The 20,694-nt window shown below is 34.9% G+C and overlaps 1 protein-coding gene across 1 annotated transcript in view; it reads right to left on the bottom strand.

Moving 5' to 3' along the window:
* Positions 1–20,694, bottom strand: part of COL21A1 (collagen type XXI alpha 1 chain) — a 185,071-nt gene that overhangs the window by 133,317 nt on the left and 31,060 nt on the right. The gene's annotated exons all lie outside the window — the stretch shown is intronic.

Below are 20,694 nucleotides of genomic sequence, written 5' to 3'. Positions count from 1 at the left end.
GGCAGGCGGACGCGCAACCACTGCGCCACCAGGGAAGCCCAGGGCTGTATTTTTAAACATTAAGATCTATTTTATTTAATTCATCAACACTCGGTTATGAGACTAATATGTTTTCTAAGTTAGTCCAAGGACTTCACTCCCGGTTAGAATGTGGAACATTGCCAAAGACTGTCACTCTCAACAATGAGAACATGTCAGATAAACTATAAAACTATAGGCTTTTAAAACCCAGCAGAAAAGACAGGGTTTAAAGAAACCTAAAAGAGATAAATTCCAAAAGTTATTAATACTTTATAGGACAGAAAAGATTCAAGGCTGCTTTTGTCCCTAGTAGAAAGGGAAACATGCTCAGGAGGAGGAAGAATTTGCTACAGTACAGAAGCAACCAGTCAAAGCTGGAGTGACATATTAGAATCCCAAGGGGTCCCAGCCACAGAGCAAGGATGACTCTAGCCAGCAATTCTTCCCCAGGACCTTAACTGGGTACACGGAATAGATAAGTAATACAGAGAATATTGAAAGCAGTATAAAACAGTCTAGAGAGATCCTCTCCTTCCCTCTCCCTGTTCAAGTCCCCAGGGAATCCCTCAAATACAAATCCTTGTCTTGCCGAAGGTTAGGGGAGAAGCCACAGAACTGAGAAAAGTCTGTCCAAGGTACTCCAGTCCTTCACTACAGTGGAGAGCCATATCTCAAAAAGCAGAAAGGACAAGAGAGAAAAATAGAACTCAAATACAAAAAGCTGGAAACCATACTGACAAGCTGAGAGAAATCTCCCAAGGGTCTCCCAAAATATGAGAAGAAACAAAGTTTTATGTCTGATCAGGAGAAAAACACTCAATGTAAGCAGATCCAGAGATTATCTAAATGTCAGAAGTATCAAACAGGGTTTATATAAAGGCTATGATGAACACGTTAAATGATCTAACGAATAAGATGGACAATTGCAAAAATATGTGAAATTTCAAAAGAGGGATGGAAACTATTAAAAAAAAGATACAAGTGAAATGCTTGCAATGAAAATATATATCAAAAAAGAAATCATGCAGTGAGCATGCATACGTCAGAGGGAAAGATCAGTAAACTTGAAGATAAGTCAATAGAAAGTATCCAAAATGAAACCCGAAGTCTGGGGAAGAAGGGTGAGAAATAAAAGGAACAGAGCATCTGAAATCTGTGGGACAGTATCAAGTGGTCTTGATTTAGCTTCTCAGATGGAAAGGAGAAAGTGAATGAAGAAATATTTTTAAATATAATGGCCAAGAATTTTCCAAATTGACAAAAGCTACCAACAATCAGATCAAACACACCCTAAGCAAAATACAAAGTAAGTCATACCTAGGTACATCATAATCAGTTGAAAGTCAAAATAAAAGAGTAAATTCTTAAAACAAACCAGAGAAAAAAAGACACATGACATACGGCGGAACAACAATAAGAATTTTAGATGGAAATTTCATGGTAATAAAATGGGCAATGGATCAGAAAGATATAAAAATCCTAAATATGTAGATATCTAATAATAAAGCTTCAGAATTCCTGAAGAAAAAATGGAAAAAAAACTAAACAAAAGAAATAGACAAATTCAAATCATAATGTGAGATTTTAAACATCCACTTTTCTATGATTTTTGAAGTAGATAAAAAAAATTTAGTAACAGTACAGAGGTTTGAAAAACTTTATCAACCAACTTCACCTAGTTGACATTCAAAGAATGCTCCACCTAACAACAGCAGAATATACATTCTTTTGTAATGCATATGAAAGTCATCAAAATAGACCATATGCTGGAGAAAAAAACAAGACTCAAATTCCAAAGAAATGAAATCATGCAGATTATGTTCTTTGACCTAAATGGTATTAATTAGAAAAGGAAGAAAATCCCCAAATACTTGGAATTAACCAATATACTTCTAAATAATCCATGATTTAAAAAAATATCAGAGGGGAAATTTTAAAATATTTCAACTGATCAATAATTGTTTAAAAAAATCAAAATTTTGGGCTTCCCTGGTGGCGCAGTGTTTGCGCGTCCGCCTGCCGATGCAGGGGAACCGGGTTCACGCCCCGGTCTGGGAGGATCCCACGTGCCGCGGAGCGGCTGGGCCCGTGAGCCATGGCCGCTGGGCCTGCACGTCCGGAGCCTGTGCTCCGCAACGGAAGAGGTCACAACAGAGGGAGGCCCGCATACCAAAAAAAAAAAAAAAAAATCAAAATTTTATGATACAGCTGAAGCACTACGAAGAGAGAAATTTTGGCTTTAAAAGCATATACTAGAAAAGAAGAAAAATGAAAAATCAATATCTAAGCTTCCATCTTAAGAAAACAGAGAAAGAACAACAAATTAAAACTAAAGAGTAAAAAGAAAAAGAAGTAAAAAAGAAAGAAAATTATAATCAATGAGATAGAAAATTGAAAAACAATAAAATTAAAGAGTTACTTCTTTGAACAAATAAATATGCTTATAAATTCTAGCAAAAATAATCAAGAAATAAGACAGAAAACATAAATTACCTAAGTAAATATTGAAACAGGAGATGCCACTACAGAGCCTACAGACCTTAAAAGAATAATAAGTAGACAGATGAAATGGACGAAGTCTTAAGATACACAATTTATTGAAACTGGTCTAAACTGAAATAATTAAAGAAATAGAATTTTTAACCAAAAATTTTCCCACAAAGAAAATTCCAGTGCCAGATAGTTTCACCAGTAATTTCTACAAACATTTAAGGAAAAAAATAATAATCAAATATTTTTATGAAATAACGTTAAATGAAAATAGAAGAAGAGGGAACTCTTCTCAACTTTTAGTATGAGGCCAAAATAAAATGCTATGAAAAATCTACAGCTTAGAGCACATTGAGTGGTAAAAGACTGAATGCTTTTTTCCCCCAAATCAGTAAAAAGTTAAGGATATATTCTCACATCACTTCTATTCAAAAACATACAGGAAGTCCTAGCCAGTGCCATATTCAAAATAAGAAATAAAGACTATAAAGGAAGAAATAAAACTGTAATTATTTACAGACAACATGATTATCTACATAGAAATTTGAAATCTACCAAAACACTATTAGAACTAATAAGTGAATTTAGCAAGGTCACAGAACACAAGGTTAATAGTTTTTTTTTAAGTGTTTCTATATAATAGCAACAAAATGGTGAGGGGGATATAATATATTCAATAGTATCAAAGCATCATAAACTTAGAAATAAAGTGAATGAAAAATGTGAAAGACCGCTACACTAAAATATATAATACATTGTTGAGAGAAATTAAATAAAGCAAATAAGTGGAGAAATCTATATTCATGGGTTAAAAGACTCACTATTGGTTCCATCTTTATCCTCAAATTGATCTAAGGATTCAACACAATCCCAATCAAAATCCCAAGAGATTTCTAAAAGAAACTGACAAACTCATTCTAAAATTCTTATAAAATGCAAATGATTTTGAATTAGAAGAGCAATCTTCAATGAAGAAGAACAGTCTGAATAAAAAACAATCATGATTGAGAAGAACTAAGTGAGAGACTTTATACTATCTGATTTTGACTTACAGTCATCTAGCTACAGGAATCAAGGAAGTGTGTATGGGTGTAGGGATATATTAAATGGAACACAATAGAGTTCAGAAATAGACCCACACTTACATGGTCAGTTGATTTGCAATAAAAGTGTCAAGGTAATTGAATAGGAAAGGAAATTCAATAAATGGTGCTGGATCAAAGGAATAAACAATAAAATTAACCTTGACCCCATCTCATTCCATATGCAAAAATTAGATGAAGCATATATCTAAGTGTAAAACCTAAAACTATAAGGCTTCTAGAAGAAAACATGAGACTATTTTCACAACCTTGGGATTAGGCAAAATTTCTTAGGACACAAAAACCACTATCAATTTTTAAAATAGATACACATTAGATTTCACCAAAATTAAAAGACACCATTAAGAAAACAAGTCAATATTCAGAATAGAATACTTACAAAAAATGACTCTCATAAAGATTATATATTTTTTAATACTCCTACAAATCAACAATAAAAAAGAGAACAATCCAATTTTTTAAATGAGTAAAAGTCTTCAGCAGACTTTTTTAATTATTACTTAAGAAAATACAGAAATGGCCAATAAGCATATTAAATGGTTCTCATCATTAGTCATCAGAGAAGTGTATGCTAAAACCACAATAATATATCATTTCACACCCACTAAAATGGCTAAAATTAAAAGACACAGTATCAAATGTTTATGAGGCTATGTGGAGAAACTGGAACTCATACATTTTTGGTCAGAGTGAAAAATGATGTAACCCCTTCAGAGAAGTGTTAGGTTCAGTTTCTTACAAAATTAAACTATGACCAGCAATCCTTCTGCTAAGTATATAACCTAGAGAAATGAAAACAGGTGCCAACAAAAAGACTTTAACAGTCTTTATAGTAATTTTATTCATAATAATTCCAAACTAAAAATAACTCAAATGCTATCCACAGAAAAATATTGGATAAACAAGTTGTGTGGTTATATTCGCATAATGGAAGAGAGCAACAAAAAAATAATAAACTTTCTTTATACCCAACAACATGAATAACTTTAAATACATTCTATTTAATGAAAGGAGCCAAACACAAAAGAATACACAGAGCATGATTTCAGGTATACAGAGTCCCAAAATAGAAAACTAATCTGCAGTGTTAGAAATCAGGAAACATTTGCCTTTGCTGGGAGAAGTCAACTGGAATGTGGCACAAATAAACTTATTGGGTGTCAGAAATAGTCTACATTTGCAGTGATGATATTTGTGTGCATAAATTTGTCTAAGGCCATTAGGCCGAAGGCTTAAAAACTATATAAATTGTTGTATATAATTTATATCTCAGTGAAAAACAGTAAGTCCAAAATCATCACTGTCAGTTTTTAAATTAGGCTGGCCCTCTGGACAAAGAGCTATAAAGGTCAAAAGATGTCAGTGAGAAGAATTTTTGGTGAGTCATCACCAGGATGTACTGCTTTATGGCAACAATGTGTACTAATAAATACTGACTAATTTCCTCCCCAAAAGCCTCAAAATTAAGTTATTCTGCTCCTCTACCAAAAATATCCTCATTATTTCTATATAGTGTCTAACTCCTTCAGAATCCTTGGGCTAAAGTGAATTGTTTACTTGTATTATATTCTAGATTGACAATCATTAATGTAGACCATATGAAAAGGGCATTAAATAAATACTGCCACCATGTCACCTCACCATTGAAACATAACTCATATATTTCATAAATATATTTTACGGTTATTTAATTGTACATATGCTTATGCACGATGCATATAAACCGAGGCATATCAAGTTTTACCATTTACTTTAATCACCTGGGGAGCTTGTTAAACATATGGATGCCTTAGCCCTACCCATTAGCTTCAGATTGCAGGGCAAGGAAAGGGCCAAACATTTAAAATAAAATAAAGTTAAAAGCTTCCCATAGGCTAATGGCCACCAAAGTTCTAGAAATTCTGGTATAAGGCAATGCAGAAATGATAAGAAAAGAAAAAAAAAAACACTCGTATTCCCCCAGTAGAGAAGTTAGCAACCCCAAATAGGAAAGCATAACTCAGAGAATCTCTACAATCAATAATTTCTAAAGACTGGCTACTCAGAGAGTAGTCAGGCAACCTTAGCATCCCCAATTTTCAAATGTTAATATGCATACAAATCTGTTAGAAATTCATTAAAATGCGCATTCTGATTCAGTAGGTTTGGTTTACCACCTAAGATTGTTCATTTGAATGAAGGCCTCTAAGGAATATAGGAACATATGCCATCTTTCAACATAGAAAATTCTGTTTTGGAAAAATTTAACTTTTTAATGCTAAATAAAGAGCTCTTCGTGGATAATGAAAAAGGAAATTACTTTTAACAAAATGTAGGAATGTAGGAATTTAAACTGAGCTCACCTGCTAATGCGGAATATATACTAGGCTAACTATCCATCCACCAGGCAATCCAGGTTATAGATTTAACACTGTCCCCAACCCACTATAATTTCATATCTTTCTTATAGTGTTCTAGTGTTCAAAAAAAATAATAATATCCATATTCTACAGCCTCATAGGATTATTGTGATAAGGAAAATTTACACTGTACAGTGTGTGAGACAACACTATGTCATTTAATCTCAGCAAGTATTTGAGGAAAATAAGGCTGACTTAGAGAACACGGCTTGCCTCTAAGAAACAGACTCACAACTTACACTCAGGTTCTCTCACTCCAGAATTCTTTCCACTCTATTCATTCAATGACAAATATTTATCAAGTACCTATTATGTGACAGATACTCTTTTAGGTGCTGGGAATTCAGAAGTGACGCAGATAAGCTAGATAAGGAATCGCTTTCGTGGAGTTTATGTGCAAGATTTTAAATATATGATTGAGTGAGATCATTTCAGATAGTGGTGGGTGCTATAAAGTAATGAAAACAATAATGTAAACTTGGGCCAGGAGCAGAGGAAGAGCTGCTATCAATTTGGAGTTCAGAGAAGGCATCTGAAAGGATGACCTGTGAGCTAACACTTGAAGGAATGTGAAGGAGCCATCCTCGCCGGGAACTGGGAACCAAACTTTCCTCTGTGGATGGAGCAAGTTTGCTTGTTCTAGGAACAGAAGGAAGGTCAGTGAAGGAGTGAGGGAGGAAGAGGAGGAAGGGCAGGAGATACAGGGAAGTAGCAGGACCCCACGAGGTATGTTACATTTTGAACTGTTTCCCTTAAATGCAAAATGAATCCATGAAGGGTGTGAAGCAGATGTGCATCATGATGAGGTTTTCACATTGAGTAGAGCATCCCATTTTCAAAATCAAAGAGCTCTCTAAAATTTAAGAATTAGTGGATTCTCAGAGAAACGAGATCAACCAATAATTATCCTCTTTTAATTTTCATCTCTCTTCCATTTCCTAAATTTATCTGTCATATCATATTCCACTGCCACTGTCACTAATATTTTATTAAAATAAAAATAAATACTTGTAAGTCAATTTCTGAGAACAGTGGGTACAAATGAAAGCAACTTCCTTGTCTCCTTGCAATGAATGCATCTTTCATTGGGTCCACTGGCTGGAAAGGCATGGGAATTCGCATGAGGAGCCACCAGGAATGCATAAAAGCTTTGAAAACGAGGGACTGTCCGGAAAAATGCCATCTCAAAATGTGGTTGCTGAGCTTGGTTGTAAAGGCATGGGAATTCGCGTGATGAGCGACCAGGAATGCATAAAAGCTTTGAAAACGAGGGACTGTCAGGAAAAATGCCATCTCAAAATGTGGTTGCTGAGCTTGGTTGTAAAACCTTCAAATAAATTTGAAGACTAAAAATAGTCCCCTCTTGAGACACTAATACTCATGCTTCTTTATATGCTCTGTCTTTGAACTAAATTGTAAAATAGGAAAAGGTGGGGAAACTGAAATTCTGGTCCTCACATTTTTACACACACACACACACACACACACACATATTGTGTTCTATATTTTTAACATTAAGGTGGTAGGAGGAAGCATCAATTGGGACAGGTAGAATTGAGAAAGGCAAAATGCTGGCAAAACAGTGAAAGAATTAAGAATGGGTTCATGTACATATGTATGTATGTAAAGTTTGGTTCGTTTGAGTGATCATTAAAACAGCAGAACTAAATGTAATTTTTGGAATTTCATAGGTCAAAATATGCCCCCCAAAATATGTAATTAATCAATGCCACCTTGATTGTGTAAACAGTTCATGGCCAACTGAACAACTGACATTTGTTATCATACTTCTCTAAATAAAAATCTAATATGGTAGCCAGACAGGTAATTATTAATCCCCATTTTATAGACAGGAGGCTAAGGGATTCCAAGAAGCTATTATTTTACATTTTGCAGAGTTTGCTCTCAAACTGCAGAGTGGATGACTGCTTTCTTGATCCATTTATAGAGTATATCACATAGCATCCATTAAAGCTGCACAAGAAAAGTGAATGGCAGTAACTTGGTGGAGTTATTGTAGCTTGGTGGAGAGGTTTAAAATTCGACTCCAAGAAGCTATTATTTTACATTTTGCAGAGTTTGCTCTCAAACTGCAGTGGATGACTGCTTTCTTGATCCATTTATAGAGTATATCACATAGCATCCATTAAAGCTGCACAAGAAAAGTGAATGGCAGTAACTTGGTGGAGTTATTGTAGCTTGGTGGAGAGGTTTAAAATTCCATCTCTTCTTTAGAAGCCATAGCAGCTTCTAAATATTCAAGCAATGAAAGAATATACATGTCTGTGTAATCATTCTAAATGAGACCAGTAAAAAATAGTCAAGGAACATGGAGTACAGTGTACTTTATTTGCTTATGCCAGCAAATCCACTAAAATCAGGCCATTGGATTCTGTTAGTAATTTTATACCTGCTTATAAATATAGCTTTTTCCTATCCCTAAATTCCTTTCATATTAACATATATTAACCTAATTTTTATAATTTATTTTTCTTAACTCAGCTCTAATTTTTACAATAAAGTATCAGGAAAGCAAAGACATGATTCAGAAAGGGAAAGCTAATAACATTTTGATCTTGGAACTCAGGTCAAATTGTTCTCCAACTTCCTGATCTTCCAATTCTACTATGATACACAAAAAAAGAATGCTGGATAACAAGTCATGCAATGTGAGTTCCTGTCCTAGCTGTGCCTTGTTTACCTGCTTAGAAAATAAAATGTAAGCAGTTGCAAAGCTAAATAGCAATACAGGATAATAAATGGAAAATAAACGGATAGATAAAAGAGGAGACGGGGTGAAAGAAAATGGGTGGAAATAAGCAATTAATGTTCAAGTGATATGAAGAAAATCATCAATAAGCAACTCTAGCACCCCAATTATGATTTCTAAATACCATTTCCCATCAAAAGAAATGAGGCTGTTTAGGGAGAATAACAGATTCCAGATCTGGGGGCCATGAGACATGAGACAGAGAAATCTTGTCATTCTAAAAACAAGGAATGTCTCAAAAGCAACTGGGATTAGATCAAAATGACCCAAGAGCTAAGTTGAGGGGCTCCCATGAGCTAAAGAGAAAACCATCTGATCATTAAAAATAATAGTTACTACAATGGATTGATGTACAACAATTTACTAAACCTATGAGTTCATGATGATAAATACAAAAAACAAAAAACAACCACTGGTCACCTTTGGAGGTTGCTAGCGTACAAATAAAGAAAAAGAATCTAGCATTTGTCCTACTTTTCCTACATGGATAATAAAACATAAAATAAACAGTTAATAAAACATAATAAAACAGTTAATGATAAATGCCAGAAGAATATAATTTGAATTAGAAAATCATATTTTGCAACCACTAATGAAATATGGATGTAGGCAAGGATCACCGGTGTGCCGATATGGCTGGGTGAAAGGTTAGAGAGGAAATCAGGACAGATGCATTACTTGACTGCACCTGAACCCACTCACCTTCCTTAGCATCATTAAAGTAGAATAAGACGTATGTTCCTCCAGACATGACCTAATAAGAGCACATGTCCATCTGTGAATAATTTTTGGTCAATAAAAAGTAACACCTGAATCTACTCAATTCTCTGTATCCGCCCAGTTATAAGAAATTCAGGCATCTATTAAATGACACCAAGAGGGTGAAATCAGCGAAAGTGAAAACTTGTGCAATTAATATATAAGTGGCAAGAAAATAAAAGGGGACTTAAATTAAATGCAGTTGTGGACTCTGTTGGAATCCTGATTTAAACAACAAACTGTGGATATTTTTGAGACAGAAAATTGAACATGGACTGGGTATTAGATGATATGCACCATTTTTTAAAATTCATTGGGTGTGATAGTAGCATGGTGGTTTTTTTGCTTTAACTTCTTAGGTGTTTGAAGAAAAAAAGATATAATAAAAGTATCAATATAAACCACCCAGTGGGGAAAATATTTGTAACAGATATAATCAACACAAAATTGTATCCAGAACACAAATTGTCTATTCTAAATGTTTTCTAAGATGAATGGTAAACCCAATTTGTCTTGTCTTATTCTTACTTTAAATCTCTTAATGGCCAGAGTTTACTAAAAAATATGCCACGAAATTCCTAGGTGAGGCTAATAGCAGCATTGTACTAACAGAGCGTGTGTGATAGTAATGTAAACACCCGCCATAGCAGGGAAGAAAGCAATATATTGAAGTATTTACCTCCATTCAAAAAAAAAAAAAAACCCCATCTAATTTGCGGTATTTCTACTCTAAACTAATTAACCAAATTGGGGGTAGGGATTGGGAGGGCTGTAGCTTAAATGTATATGTGATATGCATAGTAATTAGTGTAATTATCCTCCCTTTTTTAAAACAAATATTATTTCAGTGGGTCATTCTCTGAAAATTCAAATTCATTGTTGCCCCCCTCTCACAGTTACTAGTTTCAATTTAAACTAATTTAAAGCTGGCTAATTAATAAAATACCTCTATACTTTTATCAAAACTCAATGACTGTTTATGCCCACATCAGCAATTCTAAGCATGATGCTATATGAGTAGTTATTTTACTGATTTTTCTAACCAAGTTTGATGAGTTTCAAAGATTGTGAAATGGTCAAGTGAACACTGGAGAAAAGGACGGCACCAATTCAAATTTCCTGGAGAGTTTAAGAGACTTTGTTTAACCTGAATAATTTACTCCTAAATCATTCTTAATTCTAAAAGAATTAGTGCTAAGCAGTTCATTAGCATTCCTTATACTCAAACTGTAGTTATGATACACTAGAGGGTTTCCTGGAAATGCTTTATAGTAACTTGGGGCCTCATATAATTGATATGTACTGTGTACTTAGGTTCATTTTTAAAGGTTTAGATCATTATTCTTCTATTTTGAATTATCATTGCTCTACGACTGCTATTGAGAGATAACCACTGATATATTATTTAATATAAATTGCTAGTCAGAAACAGAGCCCCTCACAAAATTATAAGATTTCTATAATGAATATGAACCACTTAAGTGATTTTATACTATAGTTTTGCTACAAATACAATAACTGATCCTACTCTGAGGTATTCTAGGTTTACAGAAGAAATTCTAGTTTTGTTAGACAAATAACACATTGATAAAGACAGCAGTTAAGTAGAATATGATTATAATTACCTCTCTGAACTTACAATTTTTCCCTTTCAAGGAAAACAACTAATCACGGAAAATAAAAATGCGTGACACTTAGCATGGAACCCAAGAGAAGACACAGGGAAAAACTAAAATTTAAAGTCATTGACAAAGAAACAAAATATCACCAAGGAAAAGGCACACACACAAAAAAATAGGCAAAGGATAAACACAAAGCATCATTGTCATCTAATTTAATACAGTACTTAAAGTTCTTAGTGATCTCTAAGAATATGTTGTATAAAGATGTTATACGCATGGTTTCCATAGTTAGATATTTCTACAGTAGCTTATAGAAGCATGAGAAAACAAAGGATATATACTCAAACATTATTAGAATTATCTTTATCCATTAATGACGTATACCTATCTGCTACAAAGCAATGAGTGAAAGCATTATGTGGCTTAAAAATATTAGACTGGGTGTTGGAAGACAATATTTAGCCTGATTCTGCCATCATAAGAATTTAAGCAAGAGAGAAAGAAAAAAATCAGCTGGAACTGCTCCCTGGGACTTGGTTTCTTTTCTATAAAAAGAAAAGTATTGACCAGTCTGAAATTCTATGAATCTGTGATAATCAGCAAAATCAATTTACATGTATTCTTTTGTGTTTTTTTATATTTTTATTTATTTGTTTATTTATTTATTATTTTGGCTGCACTGGGTCTTAGTTGCAGCATGAGGGATCTTTAAGTTGCAGCATGCGGACTCCTTAGTTGCAGCATGCGGTTAAACAAAAGTATAATTATACCATTGCATTGCTGCTTTACAAAAAAACAAATCATAGACATTTAAGAAACAAGTATCAGAGCCAAGATACTATATTCCAGTGCATAAAATACAAATTTGCAGTGTTGATTAGATACAGTTGAAAGTTCACCATGTAGTAAATAGTGCTTTCATTTACAATTATTCATGATTACTCTCATCCACCTCATCGTTCCTTGTCTGAGCTCCTCCCAACCAGTAACATCTCCAACTTCACTAATGGTTTTCTGTGTAGAAGAACCGTCTCTCCAGCTAGTACCTGTACTTAATGCAGGGCTGGTATTCAAACCCTGGTCCACCAATCAATAGCTTGGGCATGTTCTCAAACCCTGCTTAGTTTCTTCATCTGAAACAAGAAACACCCCTTCTAAGACTATTGTAAAGATTAAATGAGATAGTAAAACTCTCACTCATGTGAGGTTAAATAGCGAGTCACAAGCACTTTACATTTCACTCTTTACCCTCCCTAGATTCCTAATTACAAACAAGAAAGTATTTTACATATGTCTTTTGTATCCTGCAGAACCCTCAACAGCAATAAGTTCTCAGAAGGCACTGAAATATTTGTAGCATCATTGACTCAGTAAGAATTTATTGAGAATAAACTTGTGTCAGGCTTTGGGGTAGGCATGGGGAGAAAGTAAAAATGAAGAAGAATGTTACAGCTCTTTCACTGGAGATTTGTAAATCAGCTAGATACCACATAAGGATATTAGAAGTATGAAGTAATTTTCACATAACTTGGAAAAATTTTAACTAGAGGTTGACCAGAGTATTTAAAAATACAATACAAAAATAACAAAAATGCATATTAGTACCTAAATAGGAAAGATTTGAGGTTATAGCCATTGTTTATAACCCTAGATGAAAGTCCCTTAGAGTTAAACTCTAATGAGCAAAAAGTGAATTTTTGTCTAATTGGAAACCTGTTTTCTTTTCCTTGGAGCAAGACTCACAGGAAAAACATTGCAGCAATTCAAGTTCCGTGATAAAGGAGAAAAAACAAAATGGGTTTTCATAGACGGGATGAAATCATGTTTCCATAGAAACCCTGAAATGGTTTGTTACAGCCCAACTTAAGCTGTCAATTTTGGCTAATTTCAACTATAAAAATAAATGTGGCAACTTAAAAAAATTTACCCCATCTTATCATGAATATCATTTTCAAATAATATTTAAATACATAGAAATCACCTTACTGGATTTAAGACATATTTTTAAATTTCTTTAATCATTACCAACTTCACCTGGCAAAGATATCATTTAAATTGGAAACAAATCCAATGAACTAAGTTGTGCCAGAATAAACAGAATCTAGAATATGGTTCTCCTCTGACTCTAATGTTAGAGCAAGAACAAGGACAAAGACTTCCTCTATTACAGACTAGCAGAGTCTGTGGGTTTAACAGCTTTCACTGAATCATGATAACCAAAATAGACTCACAATCCTATCCCAAACAACAAGGCTACATATTTTCATTTAGATTATTTTCTTCAAATTAGAGATCCATTTGATCACGGGCATATTCGGCCAAAAATAAGTCACCAAAATGTTTATGTTTTATAGTAATGATTTTAAAAATATTTTTGTCCTATTTTTTACTTTCATTAAAGGCTTATTTAAGGACTTCACTGTCATACAGGGATTGGCCCCAGCCTTTGAACTTGCTTCTTATGAATTTCTTTTACATGACTCTATGCTTTCAGACATAAGTCAGAAGAGCCAAAGCCCAGGCAAATATGTACCCAAACAATCAACTCTGAATGTACACACTGCTATATATAAAATAGGTAACCAACAAGGACCTACTGTATAGCACAGTGAACTCTGCTCAATACTCTGTAATAACCTAAATGGGAAAAGAATTTGAAAAAGAATAGATGCATGTATATGTATAACTGAACCACTTTGCTGCACATCTGAAATGAACACAACATTGTTAATCAACTATAAAAAATATAAGAAAGGAAGGAAGGAAGAAAGGGAAAGGAACCTGTCCAGTCACACAACCTAGCTCAGCTCTTCACCACATCCAGTAACCAGCTCACAATCATATGTAACTAAAGTTGAGCCTTCTAGGCTTTATCCACCCAACAATTTCAAAGCTGGAAAACTAACAATTAATTCTCAAAGGATCACTCTTCCCTTGACTGTCTTGCATGCACGCTCCTTTCTCTCCTTCCCTTCATGGCCAAGTGTCATCAGCAAGGTCTTCATCTGCTTTCCTCCATTTCCCCACCTCCTGCTAAAGCTTCACCCACTACAATCCAATGTCTGACTCCAGTGTGCTACTGCTACACTGCTCCTGTCAAGGGCACCAGTGATTTCCTAATTGCCAAAGTAAATCAACTCTCTCTGGCCATCTTTCTTAACCTCTCTGTGTTAGGCTCATACAGGTGTTTTGTTTTGGTTTTTTTTAACTTTCTCCCTAAGTCTTCCTGACATCATTCACCCTGAGAGTGATTTATTTCCAGACTCCTCTGACAGTCCCTCCTACTATCCACTGTGTGTTTAGGTTCCTGGAGTTTAGCCAGAGTCTCTACATTTCTTATTCTGCAAACTCTCACTGGAGAAATGTATCCTCCCCTACAGCTTTAACATCCACTTTGATGCCACTGGATCACAAATGTTTATCTCCAGAGCACACTTCACTCTTTCATTCAAGAGTCCATTTTTAAATAATTATATCCAAAAGTCTAGTGAACATCAACTTTTATACAGCAACATGCATCTCAGTTTCAAAGTTTCAAAAAATCTTGAAGTGAGCTCAAAATCTATTCCTGAAAAATGGCTATTGTCTTTCTATTCTCTATTCAAGTAATGACTCTACTATTTACCCAGCTATCCTAAATCAGAACCACGAGTATCTTTCCAAAGCTATTTTCTGTCCATCCTCTCTCACAACAAACAAGAAAAACCTCAAGACTCTATACTCTACCATCCACTGTCACTGTTGTAGGCTTGGGGTTTATCATTTCATATCCACCATACTACTGAAATAGATGCAGAAGAAACATTTGGGAATTTCAATACATTCATTATATTGAAATAAACAATACCCATTCCTTATTTTAAAATAAAAAGACAAGTTTTTTTTAATATGATGAAGCCAAAAACCATTAGGAACCATAATAATTAATGGTAAAATGTTAGAAGAATTCTCTTTGAATAAAGTCAGAAGTAATACAAGGAGGCCTGCAATCATCTCTGTTTAGCATTTAGACATTCTATCTAAGAAAATAAGATAAAAATAAGTTGTAAGGTTTGAGAAAGAAATAAAATTATCAACATTATTAGGGGAAATTACCTAAATTTAAAAATCTCATAAAAATAATATAAAATAACAACAGAGTTCAGCAAAGTTGTTGCATACAAAACTGAGCTTTTTAAAATCAAATACCGTCCCTTATTCTAGCAGCAAGAAATTCAAAAATGTATTTTTGAAGACTTTATTCACAGTAGCAGTAAAGATAATGGCACATCTAGTTGAATAAGACAAAATTATAATTGAAGGACAAAATGTTCTAAATATATGGAAAAATAAGTGCATTCATATGGCAAGACTTAATATAAAGGTGACAGATTTTCCCTCAAATTAATCTATAAGTTCAATGCAATTCTCAAGATTGTAATAGGGAAGAACAAATCTGACTCCACATTAGATCTGTTCTGTTGCTTGTGCTTAGTCATGCTGGCTCTGCACCTTTTGTAAAAGAATGTTGCCAATAGCCTGAAATATACAGGATAGCCTATTCTAAGGGCTCTGACTTTTAAGGGTCCATTCATATAAAGGTAAAAAGTTCCAGAACAGAGAATAACTTTTGTCTCCTTGGAGGTTTGCAGAAACATTGTGACCTGACCTACATCGACAGCTGCAAAAACAAAGGATTCCTACACCAGGAAGTTTGCAACAAACAACCACACCCCTCCCTCACCTTGCCTTTAAAAAATGCTTTGTTGAAACTCTTTGAGGAGTTTGGGGTTTGGGGGGCATGATCCACCTGTCTCCTTGCATGGCCCTGCAGTAAACCTTTCTCTGCTCCAAACTCACACTTTTTGGCCTCACTGTGCACTGGACACATGAACTTGCATTTGGTAACATGAGTTCCTAGAGGGCAAGTTTTAAAACCACTAATTTCCTAAACCACACTATACTTTACATGTTAGAGGCCATCAGTTAATATTTTGATGGCTCATCCACCACTGGTATTGAGTTTTATTTGTTTTCAAAATGGTGATAGATTTATGCTAATCCACCTGCACCTTCTGAGATGATTTCTTTTGGGGTCACACATCCATGGAACGATTGGCTAGGACAGAGTGTACAGAATGCAGTTGTGGAGGGCTACAAAGTCAACTGGCACATGGGACATTTTCCCACACCAGTGGCCATGTTCCAACCAACCAACCTAGCCAGCCCAGATACCATCCAACTCCACAGAGAAGATCAACATTATTATTTTTGGAGAAGAATTTATTTTCATAAAATTTATATTTTAGTTTTGAAATTGTAAACCAACTAGAGCCACAAGGTAATACAACAAAATATAAAAACAGAAAAAAGATATCCATTCCCTATTCACATACATATAAACTTCCTTTTTGGCCCAGGATGACTTAAAACCCAATCCACACTAGGATGACTCAAAGAAATGCTGAGAATCCCATTCTCTCTCCTTCTACTCTGTGCTCTGTTATCCCAATAATTCCCATTGGAATACTCACAGAGCCTCTTGACTACAGTCAACCTCACACAGATGTGAGGGTGGACAGTTGGACGTAGCCAGGGCTGGGTCAGCATTATTCACTTCCTCTGACTATAGGAAGATTCCAGTTCAAGTCCCATCCCTAACCACCTGCAGAGTCTTGAAGCTATATTTTCTTGACATTGTCAAAACTTAACACACAAGAACTAAGCTGCATTCTTCCACATCTGCTTGCATTTGTAAACAAAAAACCTTTTAAATTATGAAATCATTTGCCTCAACATTTTTCATATTTTTTTATTTTTTAAAAATTTTATTGAAGTATAGTTGATTTACAATGTTGTGTTAATTTCTGCTGTACAGCAAAGTGATTCAGTTATACATACATATATTCTTTTTCATATTCTTTTCCATTATGGTTTATCACAGGATATTGAATATAGTTCCCTGTGCTATAAGGTAGGACCTTGTTGTTTATTCATCCTATATATAACAGTTTGCATGTGCTAATCCCAAACTCCCAATCCATCCCTCTCCTACTCCCCCTCCCCTTGGCAACCACAAGTCTGTTCCCTGTATCTGTGAGTCTGTTTCTGTTTCATATTATTTTTAAAATTGTAAGATAATTACAGTAATTTCTTTCTGAAAGTTAAGAACGTGAGAAAATAAATTTGTGTATTTAGAAGAAGAGCCCTAATTACATATTCCAAAGCAACTTACAAGTATTTCCTATATTAATCAAACATATCATATTCAGTGGTACACATATTCTTCAAATGTGTGAGTTCTTATAAAAATATGGCCAGTCCATTTTTTAAGGGGTAGAGTTTGAGTGCCAATTATAAAATATATTAAGTTCTAAAATAAGAAGAACTAGTGTTGGAGAATAATCTCAAAAGTGATCGAAGTATGATGTTAACTTTTTAATTAAAATTAGATTTCTATGAATGGACACTACATAAGTTTCACTGAATGGTGTCTTCTATCTGGACTCCATTTGGTGGGGTCCCACGGCTGGGTCATCTGAAGACAAATTACTAGTGAAGTCCAGACTTTATCTCAGTTAACTTAATCACAAGGTTAGAATAGAAATCCAGTCCAACTGTGGGCACCACAGCAGTGACAACCAAGGATTGACTTTTCTCAGACACTCAGAAGAGTATGCATTAAATACATCGAATGAACAAGAAATTCCCTAGGAAGGGAAAAATAAAGGGAATGGCCCTTAAGAAAAATTAACCAAAGGACTGAAAGGTACTAGAAAGTCCCTCATACCCAATTTCATTGGTTTAAGAAGTTGGAACTCAATGAGGTTAAATATTCAACCAATATTAAATGCAGTGACAGAGCCAACATCAGAAACTGTGTTCCCAAACAGGGTTCTCCCCCATCTACCATACTGCCCCCCTTAACTGGGAAAACGTTCAATGTTCTTGTTCTAGAAGCAACCTGTAGGAGTCAGACTATGGTTTATACACCTGTAGTATCTCAAGATACCTCAAGAAAACTCCACCCATTCCTTAAGACTGAGCAGAAACATCGCACGCTAGCCCAGGCTCTGCCAAGTATCAGATCCCTGATCCTCCTGGTCACAGGGCCCCTCTAAGAGCTGAAGGCCACAGGTGCATCCAGAGATAGGAGGCAATCCTAGTCCATGAGGACCAAAGGTGATAATCTTAGTTTTTCATACGGTGACACGCTATACAAAGTATTAAATATTCTGCATCCCCAAATGAGAAGATATCCAGTCCTTGATCTGTACTATAAAACTATCTGAATACAATTTGGTACCTTTTCCTTTAAAGAAGAATGCATTAAAAATATTTATAGAACACTAGATTGGTACAAAATATTCGAAAGGTACCCAAACTTTTCTAAGCTACCATGCTTTCAAAGTACAGAGAAAACATACTTGATGAATATTCAGTAGTTTTACACGTCTAACTGTTCTCTAATATTATTTCCAGGCATGAAAGTAATTTATAAAAAGCAGTTTCTTTGTAAAAAAAGAAACTATAAGTAAAACATCAGAATAACTTCATGAAAGTTGTTCATCGTATCATTATTTTGTTCTTAGTACCTTTCCCAACACCTCTTAAAATCAAAAGCTTTTCCTTAAATTAACTGTGCAGTAAAATCACCATATGGGTTGTCATTGCTATAGATCTACAAGGTAACATCTCCCTCTTAGATGGAAACAAAATGCATCCCTCATCCATTTCAATCACAGAGAAAACACCAGATATATAGTACTCTGTAGCTCCTATCACATATCACCATTTAAAAATAATTGTTTTGGGCTTCCCTGGTGGCACAGTGGTTAAGAATCCGCCTGCCAGGGCGGGGGACACGGGTTCGAGCCCTGGTCCAGGAAGCCTACTGTGCACCACAACTACTGAGTCTGCACTTTAGAGCCCGTGAGCCACAACTACTGAGCCCGTGCGCCTAGAGCTCATGCTCCACAACAAGAGAAGCCACCGCAATGAGAAGCCCACACACAGCAATGAGGAGTAGCCCCCACTCGCCACAACTAAAGAAAGCCCACGCGCAGCAACGGAGACCCAGCGCAGCCAAGGTATTAATTAATTAATTAATTTTAAAAATAAATAAATAAAATAATTGTTTTTCCTTGTTTGAAGTGAGGGTTGTTACATAACTTCTTGAAATGTCTTTTAATTCTTGGAGTATTATGTCTCCTTTCTTTATGTTGCAGATAGTATAAAATATTGAACACATCTCTTTGGGGCTTTTGAACTGGTATTTACTATTTCATACTTGTTTTTAAATCTTGGAATTGTATTATTTTCAGAAGTAACACTAAAGGGATTCTCCTTCTGTGCTGTCTTTCTCTCAGACATAAGTCTAGTATTTCTATCTGTCCACATAAAGCAGGAAGAAAAAAACTAAATTGGTTTAGGTTTAAGTATGTATTTAAGTACTCCAAGTGACAGACTAAAATCAGTGATTAGGTTAATGGCAGGGTCATCAAACCGACACTTTACTCTTGGAGAAAAACCCTTCTAGAGGAAGGAGGTTGTCCCCATTATAATTTTGCTTTGAAAATTCAACTTACATGGGCAGAGTTTGCAAGCCAAAGTGGTGAAAGCTGTTACAAACTTAAGTAATTTAAGATAAAGAAATCTGATTTGGTTTACAAAAATGTAATTAGCAAAAATTTCAATACATCTATTGCTTTATTGAAGCATATCTATCCTTTGTTATATCATCAGGATAAATTCCATTTCATTACACAATTATGATATACAGTTAAGATTTGTCGAGCAGCTGACCTTTATTGCAATGAATATTTTGCTGATCTATCCACTGAATGGCACTTTATTATTTTTTTCTTGAGAAAACATTTATCGAGTACCTGATTTATTTAATACCTGACATTTACTGAAAGCCTGATAAGCACTAAAGTATTATGAAGATGTAGTAATCACATTTTAATCAAAGCACTTAACTGTGTAGAGGAAGTTATTAGGAATACATCCTGTTTCTCCGATAAAATTAGGAGCTTTTAGGGTATGGGCTGATATGTATCTTTTTTTTGATTTTTAATAATACTACATAGTAAAGACTTAATTAATATTGTGTTTATTGTTCAAATATTTGTTAATTTATTCATTCAACAAACATTTATTGCCTGCCTGACTAATGATATAACACATGCACAGTGCATTACATGGCACCTGGCACACAGGGGAGTTCAATAAATGTCATGTTAGATGGTAAGATAAATAGCCAGCCATGACTTGTATCAATACTAGGCAAGGGGCACACAATAGATGTACAAAGAAATATGATAATGTAGAAACACAGAAAATAGCCTGGGGGAATCCAAGAAAATAACTAACACTAGTTAGCAGAGGGAACTCAGGGAACATGTGTGCAAGGAATGAGAGTCATCATCTCAGTACCAAAATACAAAGCAAAGGGGCTTCCCTGGTGGCGCAGTGGTTGAGAGTCCGCCTGCCGATGCAGGGGACAGGGGTTCGTACCCCGGTCCGGGAAGATCCCACATGCCGTGGAG

This window comes from Physeter macrocephalus, chromosome 18 (assembly GCF_002837175.3).
Source record: "Physeter macrocephalus isolate SW-GA chromosome 18, ASM283717v5, whole genome shotgun sequence".
Lineage (NCBI taxonomy): Eukaryota > Metazoa > Chordata > Mammalia > Artiodactyla > Physeteridae > Physeter > Physeter macrocephalus.
Note: the sequence above shows the minus strand (reverse complement) of the source record. Positions and strands in the feature narration are given on the sequence as shown.